Source organism: Salvelinus fontinalis, chromosome 15 (assembly GCF_029448725.1).
Source record: "Salvelinus fontinalis isolate EN_2023a chromosome 15, ASM2944872v1, whole genome shotgun sequence".
Lineage (NCBI taxonomy): Eukaryota > Metazoa > Chordata > Actinopteri > Salmoniformes > Salmonidae > Salvelinus > Salvelinus fontinalis.
The window spans coordinates 24,251,939-24,276,684 of NC_074679.1; the positions used below are offsets into that span (position 1 = coordinate 24,251,939).

At 45.2% G+C, this 24,746-nt stretch overlaps 1 pseudogene; it reads left to right on the plus strand.

Annotated features, from left to right (window-relative positions):
- The window catches only part of LOC129812096 (1-phosphatidylinositol 4,5-bisphosphate phosphodiesterase beta-2-like), a 29,831-nt pseudogene extending 7,490 nt beyond the window's left edge, over window positions 1-22,341 (plus strand).
- Window positions 22,342-24,746: the final 2,405 nt, after the last annotated feature.

A 24,746-nucleotide genomic window follows, 5' to 3' on the forward strand; every position in this document is an offset into this window, starting at 1 on the left:
GAGAGATGTGTAACACTGCTATAATGTGCATGTGTCTTATTCTACAGGTCAGCTGTTCTATCTGACATCTGTGGTAATACTGGACAACCTGGCCAAGTGTCAGGACATGAGCCAACCGCTGCCACATTGCCTAATCAAGTCCAACACATACCAGACAGATCAGACGAGAACTGCCTTTAGACCTGATATCACACATTTGAACACGGCTATGGTAAACAAGGTTTATGAAAGTCTACTCGGAGCTATAAAAATGGAAAGGCATTTTCTTGTCAGTAAATGTGAGCACAGAGCTGGTAATAGAAGCATTAAAAAGTCTATGGATGAATGATAATTTATACAATCCTTTTTGTGTTATTTCATTAATTAAAATGACTGGAAATCGTACAGACGGTTGCTTATGCCTTTGAGTGTCTCTAGAGTGTAATGGAACATATTTCCCTGTGATCCCTCCACAGTGGGTCAGTTTTCCGGCGTGTCGTCTCCGGAGATGTACCGCCAGTGTCTGCTGGCCGGCTGCCGTTGCTTGGAGCTGGACTGCTGGAAGGGAAAACCACCATCATCCACGGATTCACCATGACAACCGAGATCCTGTTCAAGGTCAGGTGTCAGTCAGTCCTCATCTCTCAGTGCCAGGCAGTGCAGTAGTAAACAAATTATTCACCCATTTTCAACGGAATATGCAACCTATGTTGGGAGATTCTAGCCCTAGTCCTAACACTTACCCCAATGCTATATTGGACTGTAACGGGTGTCGTCGTCTGAAGAGGAAGAATCGGACCAAAACGCAGCTTTTATTTAAACTGAACACTAGAACAAAATAACAAAGTGCAAACCGAAACAGTCCTGTCAGGTGCAGAAAACACTAAACAGAAAATAACTACCCACAAAACACAGGTGGGAAAAGGCTTCCTAAGTAATGTTCCCAATCAGAGACAACGATAGACAGCTGTCCCTGATTGAGGACCACACCCGGCCAAAACAAAGAAATACAAAACAGAAAAATGAACATAGAATGCCCACCCAAATCACACCCTGACCAAACTAAAATAGAGACATAAAAAGCTCTATAAGGTCAGGGCGTGACATGGACCTTAATGCTAGAGAATAGTCCTATTGATCCGATATGGTGTGTGCCAACAAAAACAAAGCATCTAACTAATGTAGACCATTGACCAATTGTCTACCCCTCTTGTAGTCCCCATAAACACATCCCTCATTCATTAAGACTCACAGACAACAGAGATCGAGTGTTACTAATGATAGAGACTGTTACAACCGTAGTCCAGACCCCAGTGCCTACAGAAACAGTGTACCAGGAAGTGGCCCCTGCTTTACATCTCACAGTGACAGCTTCCTTTGTGGCTCTGCCAGCAGGTGTCCATTGAGACACAATACAGAGTGTCATATTGGGCCTGGGCACTGGAGCATGCGTGCAGCACAGCAGCCTCTCTACTCCACACTACACCACACCACACATCCCATGGCCCCTTCACTCAACACTGCCATTTAAGGGCACCCAGAGCTCCGCTATAACTGGTAAACAGACCAAACCAAACGCCTCAGCATAGTTTACTGTCACACACCGATTTCCTCCAGTGAACGTTATTTATAATAAGGATTACAAGGAGAAAATCGTAACTCTTTGAATTGAAAATGGATGGCCCTCCCTTCAGCAAAATATATTTGTAAAAAACAGTTGATCGTTGTCAGGGTTTACCAAAATTGGACCCAGAAGCAGACCAGGACAAGGTGAGTATGAAGATGGTGAGTATTTATTAATAAATGAGAACATGGAGGTAGATAGTTCCAGGTGGTGGAGTGGGCAGCGGAGGTGTGTTGATGGGATTGGATAGTCAGATCCAAGGGATAAACAAAAACTGGCGACGAGCAGACAGGGATGGGATATGGTTTCTGGGTGAATGGCTGTAGACAGAACGGAGGTAAGTTAAAGGCAAGCAAGACGTACAAAACAAAATAAACTCTATCAACTGGAGGCTGGTTCGTGGGCACAACATACTGTTCATGGCTAACGATCCGGCAGGGAATGGATGTCAGGTCCGGGCTTAAGAAGAGGAGAGATGATCAGGACCAGGTGTGCAGATAGCTGATGGGATACAGGTGCGGGTAATCAGAACTCTCCCAACTGGCTACATTGCCCGGCAACCAGACAGGGTGCGTTCCAGGACACCGGAAAAACACTCCAGGACAGAACACAGGCAAAAAACAGACTCAGGAAACGGGATTCGTGACAGTACCCCCCCTCCGACGAACGCCACCGGGCGGACTACCCGGAGCGCCAGGGTGGAGGCGGTAAAAGTCACAAAGCAGGTCATCGTCAAGGATCTGACGCCGAGGAATCCAACTCCTCTCCTCTGGACCATATCCTTCCCAATCCACTAAATACTGGAACCCTCGACCCCGCCGTCTGGAGTCCATGATACGGCGCACCGTGTAGGCAGGACCACCTCCGATCATCCGAGGAGGAGGAGGACGAGGAGGAGGGGGCAACAGAGGACTGAGAAGAACCGGCTAGAGGCAGGAGACATGAAAGGTGGGGTGTACTCTAAGCGTTGCCAGCAATTTGAGTCGGACCACAACAGGGTTAATGATTCTCTCCACCACAAACGGACCAATGAACCTTGGTGACAGTTTCCTCGACTCAGTCCGTAGAGGAAGATCCCATGTAGCCAACCAAACCTTATCTCCGATGGTATAAGCGGGAGCAGGAATACGGCGACGATTCGCCTGGATCTGATACCGGTCAGAAACTTTAAGGAGGACCTTCCTGGCCCGATGCCAGGTCCGGTGGCAACGACGAATGTGGGCCTGGACAGAAGGAACCGAGAGATCCCTCTCCTGAGAAGGAAACAAGGGAGGTTGGTATCCGTACAGGCATTGGAAGGGGGACGTCCCAGTGGCAGATGAAGGAAGGGTATTATGGGCATACTCGACCCAGGGTAATTGAGATGACCAAGAGGTGGGATCAGAGGAGACAAGACAACGTAGCGTAGACTCCATCTTCTGGTTGGCTCTCTCCGCCTGACCATTAGATTGTGGGTGAAATCCAGAAGTGAGACTGACTGTAGCTCCAATGGCCAAACAGAAGGATCTCCAGACAGCAGAGGTAAACTGAGGACCACGGTCAGAAACAATGTCACTGGGCAATCCGTGGACCCTGAAAACCTCCCTAACAAGGATCTCGGACGTCTCCGTGGCAGATGGAAGCTTGGAGAGAGGGACAAAATGAGCAAACTTGCTGAATCTGTCCACAATGGTCAGAATGACCGTGTTCCCAACAGAAGAGGGCGATCCCATGACAAAATCCAGGGCCAGATGCGACCAAGGTCGCCGAGGAATAGGTAGGGAGTGAAAAAGCCCAGAGCTGGGCCGATTGGTACTCTTGTTTTGCGCACAAACAGGACATGCGGCAACAAACCTCCGGGTATCTTCTCCCATGGCAGGCCACCAAAATCGTCTGCGCAGTAGCGCCATAGTCCGAGCAACGCCAGGGTGACAAGCTATCTTGCTGGCGCGGGACCACTGAAGGACAGCAGAACGGACCGACTCAGGCACGAACAACCGACCGGGTGGACCGTTACCGGGGCCGGGCTGCGTCCGAAGGGCCGCCATCACATCCTCCTCAATCCTCCATGTAACGGCTCCCACGACAAGGTTCTGGGGAAGAATCATCTCAGTCTTGGCCCCACTCTCATCCGTCTTGGAGAACATCCGGGACAAGGCGTACGCTTTGCCGTTCTTCGACCCAGGTCGGAACGTCAGGAGAAAATTGAAACGTCCAAAAAACAACGCCCACCTGGCCTGACGGGAGTTGAGACGTTTAGCCGATTGCACGTAAGCCAGATTCTTGTGGTCCGTCCAGACCACAAACGGTTGCTCCGCTCCCTCCAACCAGTGACGCCACTCTTCCAAGGCAAGCTTCACAGCGAGAAGCTCCCGGTTACCCACATCGTAGTTTCTCTCAGCTGGTGAAAGACGACAAGAGTAGAAGGCGCAGGGATGGAGTTTACCGTCAGTAGAGCTACGCTGGGACAGGATGGCGCCCACCCCCACATCGGACGCGTCCACCTCAACAACAAACTGACGGGAAGTGTCAGGTTGAGAGAGAATCGGGGCGTTGGTGGATCGGCTCTTCAAGTCCAGAAATGCTCGGTCTGCCTCAGGAGTCCAACAGAAATTCCTGGTACAAGACGTCAAGGCAGTAAGAGGAGCGGCCACCCGGCTGTAATCCCGGATAAACCTCCGATAGAAGTTCGCAAATCCCAGGAATCTCTGGAGCTGCAATCTCGTACCGGGCTGGCCCCAATCCCAAACCGCCCGAACCTTCTCTTGGTCCATCTTGATCTCTCCCCTGGAGATGATGTACCCGAGGAAGGACGTAGTGTGGGCGTGAAAATCACACTTCTCAGCCTTCACGAACAGACGGTTCTCCAATAACCGCTGCAGGACCTGCTTGACATGCTGGACGTGGCTAGAAAGCTCCCTCGAGAAGATGAGGATATCATCCAGGTAAACGAACACAAAAATACCAATCATATCTCTCAGCACGTCATTCACCATACTTGGGAACACAGCAGGAGCGTTAGTCAGTCCAAACGGCATCACCTGGTACTCGAAATGTCCCATAGGTGTATTGAACCCAGTCAACCACTCGTCCCCCTCTTTGATCCGAACCAAATGATAAGCATTGCCTAGGTCAAGCTTCGTAAACACCGTAGCACCCTGTAATGAGTCGAACGCAGAGCTCATCAAGGGCAGGGGATACTTGTTTTTGACTGTAATATCATTCAAACCCCGATAATCAATACACGGTCGAAGTGAGCTATCCTTCTTGCTCACAAAAAAGAATCCTGCTCCCAGGGGTGATGACGAGGGGCGAATGAGACCTGCAGCTAGAGACTCATTGATGTAGGTCTCCAAGGCCTCACGCTCAGGTCGAGAGATACTGTATAATCGTCCCTTGGGAAAGGCAGCTCCAGGGAACAGCTTAATCGCACAGTCATAAGGTCGGTGGGGAGGAAGTGACAGAGCCTTCTGCTTACTGAATACTTCACCCAAATCGTGATATATTTCTGGAACCAGGGACAAATCAGGGGGAGCAGACTCACTGCCCTGACTGGGGATAGCATGAGAACAGGCTGTCCTAAGGCAGTTAGCATGACACTCAATGCTCCAACTAGTTACCCTACCCGTCACCCAATCAACCGAGGGATTGTGTTCTCTCAGCCAGGGGTAACCAAGAACCAGGGGAACATGGGGCGAGGACAAAATGAAGAAGGAGATAACTTCTGAATGATTCCCCGACAACATCTTAACCGGTTCAGTCCTCATCGTGATCCGTGCCAGACTACTGCCGTTCAGAGTGGTAGCTTCAATGGCTTTCGGCAATTGCTCCTTGGAAAGCCCCAGCTGTTCCACCAAATCGGCATCAATAAAGCTGCCATCGGCACCTGAATCGATAAAAGCGTTCATCGCTAAACTCTGATTCTTATTCATGAGGGTCGCAGGAAAACAGGGTCTGACAGGGTTCTTGAGAGGTTGAAACTGGCTCGCTAAAAGACCTCCCAAAACTAGCGAGCCGGGCAGTTTAACGGGCGCTGAGGACAAGCGGAGATGTAATGTCCCGAGCTACCACAGTAGAGGCAGCTGTTGGTCTCACGTCTACGTTGGCGCTCCACCTTAGTTAACCCGTGTCGCCCTATAAGCATGGGTTCAGGATCTCACGGCAAGACCCCTCCACTAATCCTGTGTGGGGAATAATGATCAACACGTTCTGGTCCACTTCCTGACCCGAATGGTAACCGAGTCTCAGATTGATTAGACGGACCCCACTGCTTCTCCCTCCTTCTCTCTCGGACTCTATTATCTACCCGAATAGCTAAGGTGACCAAACTGTCTAGGTCACTAGGCTCTGGATAGGAGATCAGCTCGTCCTTGAGTTGCTCCGACAACCCCTGGTAAAAAGCCGCTTGTAGGGATTCCTCATTCCAACCACTCTCCACAGCCAATGTCCTGAATTCAATCACAAAGTCTGCCACACTGCGAGCTCCTTGGCGAAGAGAGAACAAACATTTAGCTGCGTCCTTACCTCGGACTGGATGGTCAAAAAGCTTTCTCATCTCTGCCGTGAAACCCTGGTATGACGTCATGCAGGTGTCCCGTCGTTCCCAAACGGCTGAAGCCCATTCCAGAGCTCTACCACGCAGCAGCTCAATAACAAAAGCTATCCTAGCCTTATCTGTGGCGTAAGAGTAGGGCTGCAGATCAAAAACTAACCCACACTGCAAAAGAAATGAACGGCATCCTCCCAAATCTCCCTCGTACTTATCCGGTGTCGGAACCTTGGGCTCACGGAAGGAACCCGCTCCCGAATCGGCAGGTGATATGGGTGAAACAGGTGGTGGATGATCCGCCGACAAACTGAGCTGATCCTGGATACTCGTTAAGCTAGCCGATAAGTTCCGGATTGAACCCGCTATCTCGTGTACCGCCGTGTTGTGTTGTCCCAACATCTTCTCCTGCTGGGTAATTGCATGGCAAACGGAGTCCAGGTCCGCTGGGTTCATCGCTGGCCGGATCGTTGTCAGGGTTTACCAAAATTGGACCCAGAAGCAGACCAGGACAAGGTGAGTATGAAGATGGTGAGTATTTATTAATAAATGAGAACGTGGAGGTAGATAGTTCCAGGTGGTGGAGCGGGCAGCGGAGGTGTGTTGATGGGATTGGATAGTCAGATCCAAGGGATAAACAAAAACTGGCGACGAGCAGACAGGGATGGGATATGGGTTCCGGTTGAATGGCTGTAGACAGAACAAACGGAGGTAAGTTAAAGGCAAGCAAGACGTACAAAACAACAAAACAAAACAAACTCTATCAACTGGAGGCTGGTTCGTGGGCACAACATACTGTTCATGGCTAACGATCCGGCAGGGAATGGATGTCAGGTCCGGGCTTAAGAAGAGGAGAGATGATGATCAGGACCAGGTGTGCAGATAGCTGATGGGATACAGGTGCAGGTAATCAGAACTCTCCCAACTGGCTACATTGTCCGGCAACCAGACAGGGTGCGTTCCAGGACGCCGGAAAAACACTCCAGGACAGAACACAGGCAAAAAACAGACTCAGGAAACGGGATTCGTGACAATCCTCCCTTATACCCAAAATAATAATTAAAAGATAAAGTGGATACAAAGAACATGTCTCTTCATTCTGTAAGCATTACATGGCAACGCAGGAATTTTGATAGCGGGCCATAAACATGTTATGCAAATCTACGTTATTTTACATATATTAGCAGAATATTTTTTTATACCACACAAATCACTGAACTTTCAGGCTAAGAATGGACAGAGAGATAGGCCTATGTGTTCATCTTATCATATTTCTCCAGTGCCAGTGTGTCTTGTTTGCAATGAATCTGTCACGCCTGCTCCCGCTCTTCCCCCCTGGCACTCGAAGGGCGCAAGGCTCCCCAGTATTACGCACACCTGCCTTCCCCCGTCATGCTCATCAGCGATTATTAGACTCACCTGGACTCAATCACCTCTGTCATTACCTCAAATCAAATCAAATCAATCAAATTTTATTTGTCAAATACACATGGTTAGCAGATGTTAATGCGAGTGTAGCGAAATGCTTGTGCTTCTAGTTCCGACAATGCAGTAATAACCAACGAGTAATCTAACCTAACAATTTCACAACAACTACCTTATACACACAAGTGTAAAGGGATGAAGAATATGTACATAAAGATACATGAATGAGTGATGGTACAGAACGGCATAGGCAAGATGCAGTAGATCACAGGTGTCAAACTCATTCCACAGGGGGTCGAGTGTCTGCGGGTTTTCGCTCCTCCCTTGTACTTGATTGATGAATTAACATCACTAATTAGTTAGGAACTCCCCACACCTGGTTGTCTAGGGCTTTATTGAAAGGAAAAACCAAAAACCTGCATACACTAGGCCCTCCGTGGAATGAGTTTGACACCCCTGCAGTAGATGGTATCGAGTACAGTATATACATATGAGATGAGTAATGTAGGGTATGTAAACATCTAAAAGTGGCATTGTATAAAGTGGCTAGTGATACATGTATTACATAAAGATGGCAAGATGCAGTAGATGGTATAGAGTACAGTATATACATATGAGATGAGTAATGTAGGGTATGTAAACATTATATTAAGTGGCATTGGTTAAAGTGGCTAGTGATACATTTTTTACATCAATTTTTCCATTATTAAAGTGGCTGGAGATGAGTCAGTATGTTGGCAGCAGCCACTCAATGTTAGTGGTGGCTGTTTAACAGTCTGATGGCCTTGTGGTAGAAGCTGTTTTTCAGTCTCTCGGTCCCTGCTTTGATGCACCTGTACTGACCTCGCCTTCTGGATGATAGCGGGGTGAACAGGCAGTGGCTCGGGTGGTTGTTGTCCTTGATGATCTTTATGGCCTTCCTGTGACATCGGGTGGTGTAGGTGTCCTGGAGGGCAGGTAGTTTGCCCCGGGTGATGCGTTGTGCAGACCTCGCTACCCTCTGGAGAGCCTTACGCTTGTGGGCGGAGCAGTTGCCGTACCAGGCGGTGATACAGCCCGACAGGATGCTCTCGATTGTGCATCTGTAAAAGTTGTGCTTTTGGTGACAAGCCGAATTTCTTCAGCCTCCTGAGGTTGAAGAGGCGCTGCTGCGCCTTCTTCACCACGCTGTATGTGTGGGTGGACCAATTCAGTTTGTCCGTGATGTGTACGCCGAGGAACTTAAAAATTACTACCCTCTCCACTACTGTCCCGTCGATGTGGATAGGGGGGTGCTCCCTCTGCTGTTTCCTGAAGTCTACGATCATCTCCTTTGTTTTGTTGACGTTGAGTGTGAGGTTATTTTCCTGACACCACACTCTGAGGGCCCTCACCTCCTCCCTGTAGGCCGTCTCGTCGTTGTTGGTAATCAAGCCTACCACTGTTGTGTCGTCTGCAAACTTGATGATTGAGTTGGAGGCGTGCATGGCCACGCAGTCGTGGGTGAACAGGGAGTACAGGAGATGGCTCAGAACACACCCTTGTAGTGCCCCAGTGTTGAGGATCAGCTGGGTGAAAGATGTTGTTACCTACCCTCACCACCTGGGGGAGGCCCGTCAGGAAGTCCAGTACCCAGTTGCACAGGGAGGGGTCGAGACCCAGGGTCTCGAGCTTGATGACGAGTTTGGAGGGTACTATGGTGTTAAATGCTGAGCTGTAGTCGATGAACAGCACATAGGTATTCCTCTTGTCCAGATGGGTTAGGGCAGTGTGCAGTGTGGTTGCGATTGCGTTGTCTGAAATTGGAGTGTGTCTAGGGTGTCAGGTAGGGTGGAGGTGATATGGTCCTTGACGAGTCTCTCAAAGCACTTCATGATGACGGAAGTGAGTGCTACGGGGCGGTAGTCGTTTAGCTGGGAACAGGAACAATGGTGTCCCTCTTGAAGCATGTGGGAACAGCAGACTGGGTTAAGGATTGATTGAATATGTCCGTAAACACACCAGCCAGCTGGTCTGCGCATGCTCTGAGGGTGTGGCTGGGGATGCCATCTGGGCCTGCAGCCTTGCGAGGGTTAACACGTTTAAATGTTTTACTCATGTCGGCTGCAGTGAAGGAGAGTCCGCAGGTTTTGGTAGCGGGCCGTGTCAGTGGCACTGTATTGTCCTCAAAGCGAGCAAAGAAGTTGTTTAGTCTGTCTGGGAGCAAGACATCCTAGTCCGCGATGGGGCGGGTTTTCTTTTTGTAATCCGTGATTGACTGTAGACCCTGCCACATACCTCTTGTTTCTGAGCCGTTGAATTGCGCCTCTACTTTGTCTCTATACTGATGCTTAGCTTGTTTGATTGCCTTGCAGAAGGAATAGCTACACGATTTGTATTCGGTCATGTTTCCGGTCACCTTGCCCTGGTTAAAAGCATTGGTTCGCGCTTTCAGTTTCGCGCGAATGCTGCCATCAATCCCCAGTTTCTGGTTTGGGCATGTTTTAATAGTTGCTGTGGGTACGACATCGCCGATGCACTTGCTAATAAACTCGCTCACCGAATCAGCGTATTCGTCAATGTTGTTGTTTGACGCAATGCGGAACAGATCCCAATCAACATGATCGAAGCAATCTTGAAGCGTGGAACCTCCCCTATATCTGTCTGTTCCCCCGCCCTGTTCCCCCGCTTCAGCATTGATTGTCATATGTTCTTGTATACCCGTGTGCTGATGCTGTTCCTGTCTTGTTCCATGTCTGTTTCCGATTAAATGTTTGACTCCCCGTACTTGCTTCCCGACTCTCAGGGCACTCGTTACAGAAACTGCCTCTGTTTGCAATGAGAGAAGGTCACAAGTGTTTCCTTATAAGCTGTCTGGGTTTTAAAATCTTCTATTGTACAGAAAGTGAATAGCTTAATCAATTGATAGTGAACAGAATTAGATTACTTCCCAAGCAAAGTAAATGTTTTGTCTCCCAGGCTATAGGTTGTAGCTCAGCCTCTGAATGTCAAAGAAACAAAATAATGATATCCTCATATGCATTGGAGTCACATTTTTCCCCGGTATTTTACAGCTTGTTTCTAGCATTGTTGACCAAAGTGCTGTTATAGATCACTTTATTTAATCGGATCTGTTTTATTTTCCTCAAAATCTTAAGTTTACAAGGGGTAGGCCTGTGCTTTTTGCCATTTTCTTTATAAAAAGGTTGGCCTATGGCATACCCTCTCCTACCCCCTCAATTTGAGTCTTGGTTTTAACTGAACAGCCCTTCACCGGCAAGGAAGTTGTCACGCCCTGGCCTTAGAGAGCCTTTTTATTTCTCTATTTGGTTAGGTCGGGGTGTGATTTGGGTGGGCATTCTATGTTTTCTATTTTTTGTTGGCCGGGTATGGTTCCCAATCAGAGGCAGCTGTCTATCGTTGTCTCTGATTGAGGATCATACTTAGGCAGCCTTTTTTCCCACCTTAAGTTGTGGGATCTTGAGTTTGTATAGTTACTGTGTAGCCTGCAGAACGTTACAGCTGTTTATCGTTGTCTCTGATTGGGGATCATATTTAGGTGGCCATTTTCCCTTTTGGTTTTCTGGGTTCTTGTCTATGTGTAGTTGCCTGTTCAGCACTCTTTGTATAGCTTCACGGTTCGTTTTGTTGTTTGGTTAGTTTTGTTCAGTGTTCATTCGTTAAATAAAGAGAATGTACGTATACCACGCTGCACCTTGGTCTCCTCCCTGCGACGGCCGTGACAAAGGCACTACATTTGACTTCTTTTCAGATTAAAAACATGGTTTGACTTTAGCCATATCAAAAGCAGGAACACTACAATCACAAACACTTATTTGTATGCTATTCATAATATGATCCCACTGGGCACATTCAACGTCTATTCCACGTTGGTTCAACATAATTGAATTGAAAACGACGAGGAAACAACGTTGATTCAACCAGTGTGTGTCCAGTGGGATGTGACTATTTATATAATATGATTGAGCCTGTAACCTGCATGTAGACTTTAAGGGATCATTATCTAAGCTATATTGTGTTTTCAAGGGTGAAGCAGGAGGAGAAAATGGCTAACTATTTTAAAAGCATTTTTGGAGATATGGACAAGTACCCTGTGAGTGGGACTGTCTGTCAGGAACTGACAGGTCCCTTTGTCTCAGTCATATATACCTTCATAGACAAGCCAGGTCTCCCATTACTTTTTGTCTTAATACTGTACCTGAGCAGTTCAGATGGTCTATGGCCACAGTTTTAAGGCTTATGAATTTAATCTAACATTGTCAGATGATTCTTAATTTCTCAATGCAGTCATGCTTGGTTTGTGTGCTTACGAAGAAGAAATGAGGCAGAACCTTCAGCCTCCCCACCTTTTCCTGTTTCACATTACTACATTGCTAGTTGACCCGTATGGGTCTTTGTAGCCTTCTAAACTCATTGCTGTGTAAAGCCACCTTCCCTGAACAGAGTGTGTTTCCGCTTGTGTGTGTGCATGTGTGTGGGCATGCCTTGTCTCCCTCCCTGAGGTGCTGACTTGCTGCACCCTCGACAACTACTGTGATTATTATTATTTGACCATGCTGGTCATTTATGAACATTTGAACATCTTGGCCATGTTCTGTTATAATCTCCACCTGGCACAGCCAGAAGAGGACTGGCCACCCCTCATAGCCTGGTTCCTCTCTTTGTTTCTTCCTAGGGAGTTTTTCCTAGCCACCGTGCTTCTACACCTGCATTGCTTGCTGTTTGGGGTTTTAGGCTGGGTTTCTGTACAGCACTTTGAGATATCAGCTGATGTAAGAAGGGCTATATAAATCAATTTGATTTGAAGTGTGTTTTCTCCCCTGTGTGTGGGTGACTCAGCAGCTGAAGCCAGGTCTGCAGATCCCCAGTCCAGAGGAGCTCATGGGGAAGATCCTGATCAAGAACAAGAATGGCAGCCATGAGAAGCCCAGCCAGGCCAGCCCCAAGAAGACAGCAGGATCAGACCAGCCCATAGTCACAGTTAGCACTGACCAGGAGCCCAACCAGGAAGGGCCCGCTAACCCTGAGGGCCAGTGTGTGACTGGAGTGTAATACAGGACAAAAACTAAACCAAATTACATTGTATTGTGGTTGTACTGTGCTTGTTATACAGATGATGTTGCAGTCACATTTTTGTAGTGAGTGTTGAGGCTGTATGTGTCTTATGGGGGAGGTGACCATGACCGGGGAGGAGGTGATCATGATCGATGACCACGAAGAACAGCAGGAGGACGAGGACCAGGATGAGGAGAAGATGAAGAACTCTGATGAGGTGGAGAAAGATGATGGTTCTATGCCTGTTTCTATGTCACCAGATCTTTCAGACAGGAGGTTAATTTATGTATATCCTTCTATAGGGCACAGCGGGACAGGAAGTGACAGCATATGAGGAGATGTCTGTCAATTACATCCAACCCACCAAATTAATTTATTTGGATAACTCCAGAAGTGACTGGTGATTTGCTGATGTTAAGTTGGGGCAGGAGTTAGATGAGGGTAACTTTTGCCTCTACAGAAATAGGAATGAGAGATGCAGTTTTTCTTAAAATAATAACCTCATATGATAAAAAATTACTTTACACAAAGTACATGTTATAGAACCTGTTTATCTAGTTGTTGTTGCTGACGGAAACTAATATTCTGCATGATCCCTCTGTCACTTCCGCCAAAGTCGGTCCCTCTCCTTGTTCGGGCGGCGTTCGGCGGTCAACGTCACGGGCCTTCTAGCCATCGCTGATCCACTTTTCATTTTCCATTCGTTTTGTCTTTGTCTTATACACCTGGTTTCAATTCCCCAATTACTTGTTCATCATTTAACCCTCTGTTCCCCCATGTCTGTTTGTGAGTAATTGTTTGTATGTAGTACGGTCCGTTAATGTGGGCTCTCTTTTTTGTATTGCATTTGTATATGTTGAGTAAAGTACGTTTATTTACTCATATCTGCTGTCCTGCGCCTGACTCCTCTACACCAGCTACACACAGACCTCATTACACCCTCTCATTATCCTGTGGACAGAGAAAAACAAGAGCTACCTCATCTCATCTTTTGTGGAGGCCAAAGGGGAGATTATGATATCCAAGACTGCAGTGGAGTTTGTGGGGCATCCTTTTTTCAACTGTTACTTTACCCCTGATTGAATTACCCTCATAATACTAATAAATCATAATTATTTTCTGCCACACATTGTGAATGCAAACTCCCTTAACATGTCAATCCAGGCATAACAAGAGGCAGATGAGAATAATCTACCCTAAAGGAACCAGACTAGTCCAACTACAGCCCACAGCCCCCTGGAATGCTGGCTGCCAGATGGTGGCGCTCAACTATCAAACTATGGGTAAAGCTACTGTATAACATCTATCTGGGATTATGATTGTTTTATGGCTGATAAACTGGTGTAATAATTTATGATTGTCCCCATTATTATTATTAGTCATGATAAGGCACATTTGTAGAGTTTCTTTATTGATGTTAAGTGTTTCTTATATTCACCACCGCAGGTCAGTGTTGCACTGTTTTGAGTTGCACAATGCTCTACTGCACATGCCACAAAAATGCAGATCCATCTCGCATGAAAATGTTGTGCTGTATGCAGTAGTGAAGAAACATGAATGTGATTTTGAAAAGTTCTGAAAATATGTGTTTTTTTCTCCAGATTTCCCAATGTAGCACAATGTGTCTTTATTTGAATTCAACAGAAGAACAGACTACCTCCTCAATCATGACCTCTGCTGCGGTAGTAACAAGAAGTTTGACCCCTACTGTGACAGGATCGACACCATCGTTGACAACACACTGACCATCAAGGCACATTATTATTATTATTATTATGTTAACTCCAATCTCAGAGAGAGCAGCAGACATCGGCACTATTCGGTATTCTTGCTTTTGTGCCAGGCATTTAAAACATCTAAAAAAAAATGTATAGGACTAACGTGTGTGAGTTCTAATGTAGTTATTGGACTGTTTAGTCATTATCAAACCACTCTGGATCATTATCCACGGTTCCACTTTGGAAGAGCTGATGCAGCTGGCTGTTTGTAACTGGGGGCTATTTTCCTCCCACAGGCTTTCTCTCTCTTTGTCTCTCATCTCTCTCTTTCTGTGTGTGTGTTCATCTTGGTTGAATATGTCTGTCTGTTTTGTGATACTCTACTGTAAGTGGACAGTCAATATGTATACAGGTCTGCTGTGTCTGCAGCTCTATTTCTTCTTGGATTTTTCTATAAATAATGGGGAAATTTGTGACATTGGGATCAAATTTCTAAATGGTTTGAAACAACAACAAAAATTGTTTTATGCAGTTCCACATGTGTACTTAGAGGAATAGAGGTGAATATATTCAAAAAGCCCATAACTCCACCTATACAACATCATAGGCCTAGGACTATACATCCTTTAAGCAGGCATTATACAGACATTTGGCAAATCAATTCAAGGTTTTTCAGGGACTTTTTCAAGCACTTAATTGTAATCTTCAAGGACCTCAATATTATACAATTGTATCATTTATATAATTGTACATACAGGGCCTAATATAGAACCCTCCCCCAAAAAAGCATGCAAAAAGTAGGCTATTACCAGTTTAAGAATAATAATGTATTTTTGGTCTTGCCAATGCATTGATATTCAAATTATTGTTACATTCTAAAATATGTGAGAAACAATGTGGACATTGTCTGACTAAATAGATTGGATGCATGCATGCTGACTTTTCTGTAGCCTATGTGGCCGACACAGAGACACATAATAAACCCATGTGTCACGTTCGTCGTTTAGATGAAGAGAGGAGATCCAAGGCGCAGCGTGATAAGAATACATTCTTCTATTTATTTAACGAAACGAAGAACACTGAAACAAACTATGCAAAACAACAAACGAACGTGAAGCTATTTATTAAACAAGTGCAGACACAGGCAACTTACATATAGACAATAACCCACGAAATACCCAACGGAATATGGCTGCCTGTCTCGATCGTCTTTCGGTGAAAGAGTGGACCAAGGCGCAGCGTGAAGTGAATACATCTTCTTTTATTTTTAACGAAGACGAAACGAAGAACACTGACAAACTATACAAAACAACAAACGACCGTGAAGCTACAAAACGAAAGTGCAGACACAAGCTACTAACGTTTAGACATAGACAAAACGAAACAGTCCAGTGTGGTACATAAACTGACACGGAAGACAATCACCAACAAACAAACGGTGTGAACAGCCTACCTTAATATGGTTCTCAATCAGAGGAAACGTCAAACACCTTCCCCTAATTGAGAACCATATCAGGCAACACATTGAACCCAACATAGAAACACATAACATAGACTACCCACCCAGTTCACGTCCTGACCAACTAAACAAAGTTAAACAAAGGAAAATAAGGTCAGGAACGTGACACTGCCTAAATATGGTTCCCAATCAGAGACAACGATAAACAGCTGCCTCTAATTGAGAACCAATCTAGGCAACCATAGACCTACAAACACATAGACTAGTAAACACCCCAAGAAACATACAAAACCCCTAGAGAAGACAAAACACATACATCCCCCATGTCACACCCTGACCTAACCAAAATAATAAAGAAAACAAAGATAACTAAGGTCAGGGCGTGACACCATGAATAGCGGTAGAATTCATCTCACCATTTGAATCTCACCATTGCCGTTTTTATGATGAGAAAGTGGCCAAAAACCAGGTTATTTTTTTAATGGAATGATTTGTATGGAAAGCCAAGTTGAAGCCAACATCAGATGTTGTCATCCTCATAATAACCGCATGTGTTTTTACCACAACAGAGTAGCGCAATCAATTGAAGTGGTGGGAAACAAACGTAAATGCCCACATCTCTCACAAAAATGGATAAAAAATTAAATCACAGATAATTATATGGGAGCATGAGAACTTATAAATTGACTACAATAATTACAAGAACATTTCAAGCACCAAATTGAGGAAATGTTCAGATTTTCAAGGTAAGCCTATTCCAGTAGGCTGCTTAAATTTCTGAGCTCCAAATTCAAGTTCAAGTAGTCGATATAGGTTTTAAGTATCAAGGTCTTTAAGAATTTGATTTTGCAATGCATACATTATTTTAGATTTCTGTGCCCACGAAAACTGTTTCCACCCCATTACATAAAGACACAAAATTTTACCTATTTACACTGCATTACTGAGATCTCTATACAAAAAACTGTCCGACAGCTAGATCCAGGATTCTCACAGGGTTCAAGTTCAATGACTAATTTAACTGATTCATACTTAACAACTTGCACTGTCATAAATGCAAGGACAGAAAATAAATGTTTTATGCCACACGATTGTGGACAAATCCGTCAATACAGCAACCATGATCAAGGGTTAAACGTAGGTTGTAAATCAACTCGTACATTTGATTGAATCTAGCTATGATCCTCCTTATATATTAAGGTAATGACATGAAAAACATGGGGAGATTATTATCAATGACTTATCAACAGTTGTAACAAGAGGTCCAGTGTAGGAAATCCTCAATGTTAACCTAGTTAATAGAAAAACCCTTTCCATAGGCCAACGTGTTTCTAAAGGCATTACAGTCATTTAACTGACTTGCCTAGTTAAATAAAGATTAAAGAAACATTTTAAATGAAAACAAATCCTCAGTGGAGGCTGCTGAGGGGAGTACGGCTCATACTTATCTTTCCGAGTTGGTCCTGCCGTACATACCAATACGTACGCTACGGTCACAAGACGCAGGCCTCCTAATTGTCCCTAGAATTTCTAAGCAAACAGCGGGAGGCAGGGCTTTCTCCTATAGATCTCCATTTTTATGGAACAGTCTGCCTACCCATGTGAGAGACGCAGACTCGGTCTCAACCTTTAAGTCTTTACTGAAGACTTATCTCTTCAGTAGGTCATATGATTGAGTGTAGTCTGGCCCAGGAGTGTGAAGGTGAACGGAAAGGCTCTGGAGCAACGAACCGCCCTTGCTGTCTCTGCCTGGCCGGTTCCCCTCTCTCCACTGGGATTCTCTGCCTCTAACCCTATTACAGGGGCTGAGTCACTGGCTTACTGGTGCTCTTTCATGCCGTCCCTGGGAGGGGTGCGTCACTTGAGTGGGTTGAGTTACTGACGTGATCTTCCTGTCTGGGTTGGCGCCCCCCCTTGGTTTGTGCTGTGGTGGAGATCTTTGTTGGCTATACTCGGCCTTGTCTCAGGATTATAAGTTGTTGGTTGAAGATATCCCTCCAGTGGTGCGGGGGCTGTGCTTTGGCAAAGTGGGTGGGGTTATATCCTTCCTATTTGGCCCTGTCCGGGGGTATCTTCGGATGGGGCCACAGTGTCTCCTGACCGCTCCTGTCTCAGCCTCCAGTATTTATGCTGCAGTAGTTTGTGTCGGGGGGCTAGGGTCAGTTGGTTATACCTGGAGTACTTCTCCTGTCCTTTCCAGTGTCCTGTGTGAATTTAAGTATGCTTTCTCTCTCTCTCTCGTTCTCTCTTTCTTTCTCTCTCTCTCTGAGAACCTGAGCCCTAGGACCATACGCCAGGACTACCGGGCATGACGACTCCCTGCTGTCCCCAGTCCACCTGGCCTTGCTGCTATTCCAGTTTCAACTGTTCTGCCTGCGGTTACGGAACCCCTACCTGTCCCAGACCTGCTGTTTTCAACTCTTAATGATCGGCTATGAAAAGCCAACAGATTTATTCCTGATTATTATTTGACCATGCTTGTCATTTATGAACATTTTGAAAATCTTGTCTCTCTCTAATTTTCTCCTTCTTTCTTTCTTTCTCTCGGAGGACCTGAGCCCTGGGACCATACGTCGGGACTGCCGGGCGTGGTGGCTCCTTGCTCTCCCCAGTCCGCCTGGCCTTGCTGCTGTTCCGGTTTCAGCTGTTCTGCCTGCGGTTATGGAACCGCCACCTGTCCCAGACCTGTTGTTTTTCAACTCTTAATGATCGGCTATGAAAAGCCAACTGGAAATTATCCATGATTATTATTTGACCATGCTTGTCACTTATGAACCTTTTTGAACATCTTGGCATAGTTCTGTTATAATCTCCACCCGGCACAGCCAGAAAAGGACTGGCCACCCCTCATAGCCTGGTTCCTCTCTAGGTTTCTTCCTAGGTTTTGGCCTTTCTAGGGAGTTTTTCCTAGCCACCGTGCTTCTTCACCTGCATTCTAGCTGTTTGGGGTTTTAGGCTGGGTCTCTGTACAGCACTTCGAGATATTAGCTGATGTACGAAGGGCTATATAAAATAAACTTGATTGATTGATTGATAATAATGGCTGGAACGGAGCAAATGGAATGGCATACAAAAAAATGCTAACCATGTGTTTCATTCCGCTCCAGGCATTACCACAAGCCCGTCTTCCCCAATTAAGGTACCACCAACCTCCTGTGTATCATATATATCCGTTATCATAACTCCATCATCATTCCTTACAGATCTATTTAGGCCAGTTTCTGTCAGACGAGTGTGAAGACTGGCGTGTAAGAAGTACCGGACCAAGTGGTATCCCATACCGAACACCATTAACCCAGTGTGGAACGAGGAACCATTTGTTTTTGAGAAGGTATACTCATTCAATTCATTCAGCTATAATTTCTATAAGCTAACCATTTTGCCTTGTTGAATGCATGTAAGAAGGGTCAAGCTTGTTGTTGTGTGGACAGATCCTGCTGCCTGACATGGCCTCCCTCAGGATCGTGGTTCACGAGGAGGGCGGGAAGTTTCTGGGCCACAGGATCATTCCCACTGAGACCCTTCAGTCAGGTCTGTATGATAACATGTTACATTACCTTTCTCTTATACCTGTGAAGTAACACTGTTATTAATCTAGTAACACCACAGTATTAACATGGTGTTGTTACAGTGTTGAGTGATTACAGCTTTATAACAGATATAAGAGCAACTTCATGTAGCGTTACCTACAGTATTTCTACATGGGTTTAAACTGCACTTCTGCCCAGTCTTCCCGACAATGAGGCTGATTGAAGTAGACCTTGAGTCAGAAGGCTTCTGCCTGTGTCTGATTGATTCATGGGGGTTTGTGCCCTGCAGGCTTCCAGCACATCTGTCTGCGCAGCGAGAGCAACATGCCGCTCACTCTGACAGTTCTCTTTGTGTACATCAAGGTCAAGGACTACATCCCTGCTGCTTTTGCAGGTACAGCGCACTTACTTTCAGTTTCTATTTTCAGAAAAGGTACAGAATAATTTGTATTCACATTTCAATTTTCACATTTCAATTCGGATGTTTGTGTAGGTAGGATAGGTAGGACACCTATAGATGGTGTTTTAAGTCATTGATTTTAAATACAATTTTCACTAGGGGACTGATTTCTTCTGTACTGTCTTGTTCTGCCTCAGATTTCAAAGATGCCTTATTCAACCCAACAAAGAATTCTGAGAAGACAACAAAGGCAACAGAGGTAAATCAATTCCCAGACAGAGCTCATTGAAACACGTGAAAATTACATGTTTCACTCCTAAGGTTCTCCTTTCACAACAAACCATTTCCATAGTGAGATGTGAACAGGGCTTGGTTGGCTTTATGGTGTCTTTGTTAGGGATTTGATGGATTTGTGCTCTGTCCCCACATTCATCAGCAGACTATGTCTCCCCCTATGAGACGCCCCTTGTCAACATAACACAGACTGTGGGAGAGGAGACTGCATTTGCAGAAACAGGTAAGAAGGCTGTTTCCTGTTGGGTAGGGCCAAGATTTCAATTCACTATACTAAAGATACTAAAGCTTAATCTCCAGTGAAGTAAGCTGATACTTCTACTAGTACCCAGGATACCTCACCTACTCCTGAAGAGGCCCCTTCAGAGCCTAAACCCAACATGGATTCAATGTCACCCCCAAACACTGTCAGTGTGGAGGATGAAACTGCCCCAATCATTCAGCCATCTGTTGTTGACCCCATCCAGAGTGTTGAGACGTTTCCAGAGCCTGAGGCCCTCCCTAAGGTTGACCCAGAGGCTGAAACAGCCACAGAGTTGACTCCTGACCCCAAGGTTGACTCCACTCCACTTGATTCCACCCTAGATGTTTCACCCGATGTCGTCCCTACCCCTGATCCAGATGTTGAATCCACCACAGGAGGTTGGTGGCACCTTAATTGGGGAGAACGGGCTTCTGGTAATGACTGGAGCGGAGTCAGTGGAATGGTGTTTGATGCCATTCCATTATTTCTGTTCCTGCCATTATTATGAGCCGTTCTCCCCTCAGCAGCCTCCACTGGAATCCACTCCTGTTGCTGACCCTGCTGTGGCTCCTGACCCTCCATCTGAGCCCAGCTCATCTGATCCTGCACCTGAGGACTCCACTTCTGTAGATGCCAATGAAGGTAACACCAGTGACTCTTCTGTGTTGTAAAAAGGAAACACATCAGTGGCGGTTGATGCATTTAAGATGAGGGAGGATGTTTCTTTTCATGAGCATTGCTGATTCAGAGGGGTTGGGTTAAATGCGGAAGATACATTTCAGTTGAATGCATTCAGTTGTACCAGTGACTAGGTATCCTCCTTTCCCTTATTTATGTTACAGCATATTGGATGACTATCATTCATATTCCATTCACCCAGCTCAATGTAACATCGATAGGTTTAGACTACTACATGATACTCTAATTATCCCTATACCCATCATGAGGTTGCCACAACCTAGCCTATAAATGAAAGTGTACAACATAGGTGTACAGGTTGATAGAAATTTGAGCAATCAAGTTAATTGATCTTGACACATTCAATAACACCTTGCACACTATTGCCTGTATCTAGCTGATCTAGGGTGTAATCATTAGTCCAACAAATGCAAACAAGAGTTCAGGTATGTTTATTCTCTTTTCGTTCAGCTTGCTTCCATTTAAGAAACGTTTTTCAACAGAATCGGCAGAATGAATACACCCCTGCTCACACACAAGCACAGTTCACTTTCATACCAACCACATACAAACAGCATGATCCCTTTGATCGTATAATTCCTCTCACCTGTTCCCTTCGCTTGTGGACTTCAGTTCACAACACATCAGCTGTCTGTGACCAAGCAAAAAAAACTTTCCAAGCCAAACCTTCAAATCATAACCGCTACATACAGCCTATATCTTTATCACCATATTAGCTAACGCCATAATCAACATAGCAACTAAAACTAAAACGTTAGTAAATCCACTACAATCATGCAGTACAGAGTACAGTAAGCAAGTAGTCCAGGTGGAAATAAATTAATAAAACCTGTCACGTGTGCTCCCTCTCCAGCCTCTAGGTTACCAGGCTGCTCGTTATGGCACACACCTGTCACCACCGTCATCAGACTCACCTGGAATACATCACTTCCCTGATTACCTTCCCTATATATCCCTTTGGTTCCTTACCCAGGCATTATTGTTTCTGTGTCATGTCTGTGCTTTGTTCGTGTTTCTTATTTTGTAGTGTTTATTTATTAATACACTCACTCCCTGAACTTGCTTCCCAACTCTCAGCGTGCATCATTACAGAATAACGCCTCACCTAAGGGAAGCATCAGGGAGTGTTTTTGTTGTTGTTTTTTTTGGTGGGAATGACATCGGGTCCGGGAGCCGCTACAGGCCTGCGCTGGTTCGTCAAGCTCTCATGCCTCAGCAGGATTTCCAGGCTCCCCTGCCACAGCCGGCTTGCATGCTTCCACCGGCTCGTCAGGCTCTCATGCCTCAGACGGATTTCCAGGCTCCCCTGCCACAGCCGGCTTGCATGCTTCCACCGGCTCGTCAGGCTCTCATGCCTCAGCCGGATCACCAGCTCCAGTGCCTGTCAGGTTCCCGCACCCCAGCCGGTGACAGGTTCCCGCGCGTCAGCAGGGGTGACTGGGCCGCTCCTGATCCCTGGGATTGTCCCTTTGGTTGGCGTCCTGCGGCTGGAGCCGAACGCAGGGGAAGAGGGTACTGTTACGTGTGCTCCCTCTCCGGCCTCTAGGTCACCAGGCTGCTCAATATGGTGCACACCTGTCACCATCATTACCCGCACATGTGTCATCAGACTCACCTGGACTCCATCACTTCCCTGATTACCTTCCCTATATATATATATATATATATACTTATACCTTTATTTAACTAGGCAAGTCAGTTGAGAACAAATTCTTATTTTCAATGACGGCCTAGGAACAGTGGGTTAACTGACTTGTTCAGGGGCAGAACGACAGATTTTTACCTTGTCAGCTCGGGGATTCGATCTTGCAACCTTTCTGTTACAAGTCCAACACTCTAACCACTAGGCTACCTGCCACTCCCTTTGGTTCCTTCCCCAGGCATTATTGTTTCTGTTGCTGTGTCATGTCTGTGCGTTGTTTGTTTCTTATTTTGTATTATGTTGTGTTTATTTATTAAAACACTCACTCCCTGAACTTGCTTCCTGACTCTCAGCATGCATCGTTACAAAACCAAAAGCTTACCTTGACTTGGAAGAGTTCCAATGTTGGATAGCCATAGTCAGCTTAGCATCCCTCTCTATTTGAGCCGGGTGTTTAAGTAGGCTAAACTAGCTAGCTGCATTCGCTAGCTAAGTGAAAGTAAAAAATACTATGAAATATAGCTCTCTCCCTCTGTCTCTCTTTCTTCTCCTTTAAATTAATTTGTTCAAAACATTTCAACTATTGTCTTTTTATCTCTGAGTTAACTACTCTATTTTATGCACTGCAGTGCTAGCTAGCTGTAGCTTATGCTTTTAGTACTAGATTAATTATCTGATCCTTTAATTGGGTGAACAACATGTCAGTTCATACTGCAAAAGCTGATAGGTTGGAGGACGTCCTAATTACTGTGTAAGCCTATGGAAGGGAGTGAGAACCTCAAGCGTTCTAGATTTTGTATTGAAGTCAATGTACCCAGATGAGGCCAGACACTAGTTGTCCTCCAGCTACACCATGGTGCTACCCTACACAGTGCTGTTGAGGCTACTGTAGACCTTCATTGCAAAACAGTGTGTTTAATCAATTATTTGGTGATGTGAATATATTTAGTATCTAAAAAGGACAACTTTTTTAAAGTTTCACAATTTTTATTTTTATGAAATTCACTAAGGAGGATGCTCTGATGAGCCTCTGAAATTCATATATCATATATGTCCTCTTTCAGAGCTGTCCACAGTTGCCTGTGAGGACATGAAGGAACTGGAGAAGAAGTTCCAGAAGAAAATCCATCCAGAAATACAGCGACACATTCAAAGCGTTCAAAAAGAACGCCATGAAGAAAGAATATTAATGGAATACACTAGATGTTTTTAGGCCCTCTGTAGTTAAAGTTTTCTGACTCAACAAATGTATGTTTTATTTTAATCTCATCCACTAGGGGTGGTGGCAGACACACAGAATGTATTCATGTTGTTTTTCTCTTGGCCAGTTTAATTAACAAGAATTATATTTAGACTGATAATAATTAGCTTCCGGGAGATTTGGAATATTCCTCAGCTAATGTGTTTTTCTTGGTAGAGCACTTAATGAAGGGATAAAAATATCCTCTAAATGGGTCTGCTAAATGACTAAAATGTAAAATGTAAGATATGTTTTTAACTAGAAACATTTATTGCTTGTGGAAGAACAATTCTAGGCTTGTACCCGGACGCTTTTGTTGAGTAATAGGGCCAGGTGTTTTACCTGACCATTCCCTGTTACATTATCAGGAAAACCTCCTGGCCCTAGGATCCTACTTTAAATCGGCATACTGCTGCTAGGATGAAGTAACAGACCTCTATGTGAGGCAGTGATGTGGAGGCCTAATAACGCCCCTGGAGCCGCTGATAGAGCCACGTGAGTTTACAAAGATCATCCCATATAATTAGAAAATAGATTACTAGAATGGGTATGAACCTTCTTATGATGGGATAAAGGTCAGACATTTTGGTCAGGGAGTTGTTCATACATGGTTTGCTAGCGATGTGATAAGATATTGTGTAAAATAATGAATTTTAATAATTTATCTGCACTAGCTTTGTTAGCTAGGTAGCCAGACAGTTTTAAAGGAATGATTCCAATACTTGTTCAAATGAACTGCCAATATGCCAACATTCCATTCAGACAATGCAGTCAATCCACAGCCATACACCGGCTGAAATCTGTTGATGATAGGACTTAGACAAGTTGTAAATGCAACAAGTACTGATATCGTAACATATAATAGCGCTCACAGCTTTCTAAGAAAACATACATTTTATGGTCTGTTTACATATATTTTAGAGACTATTTATA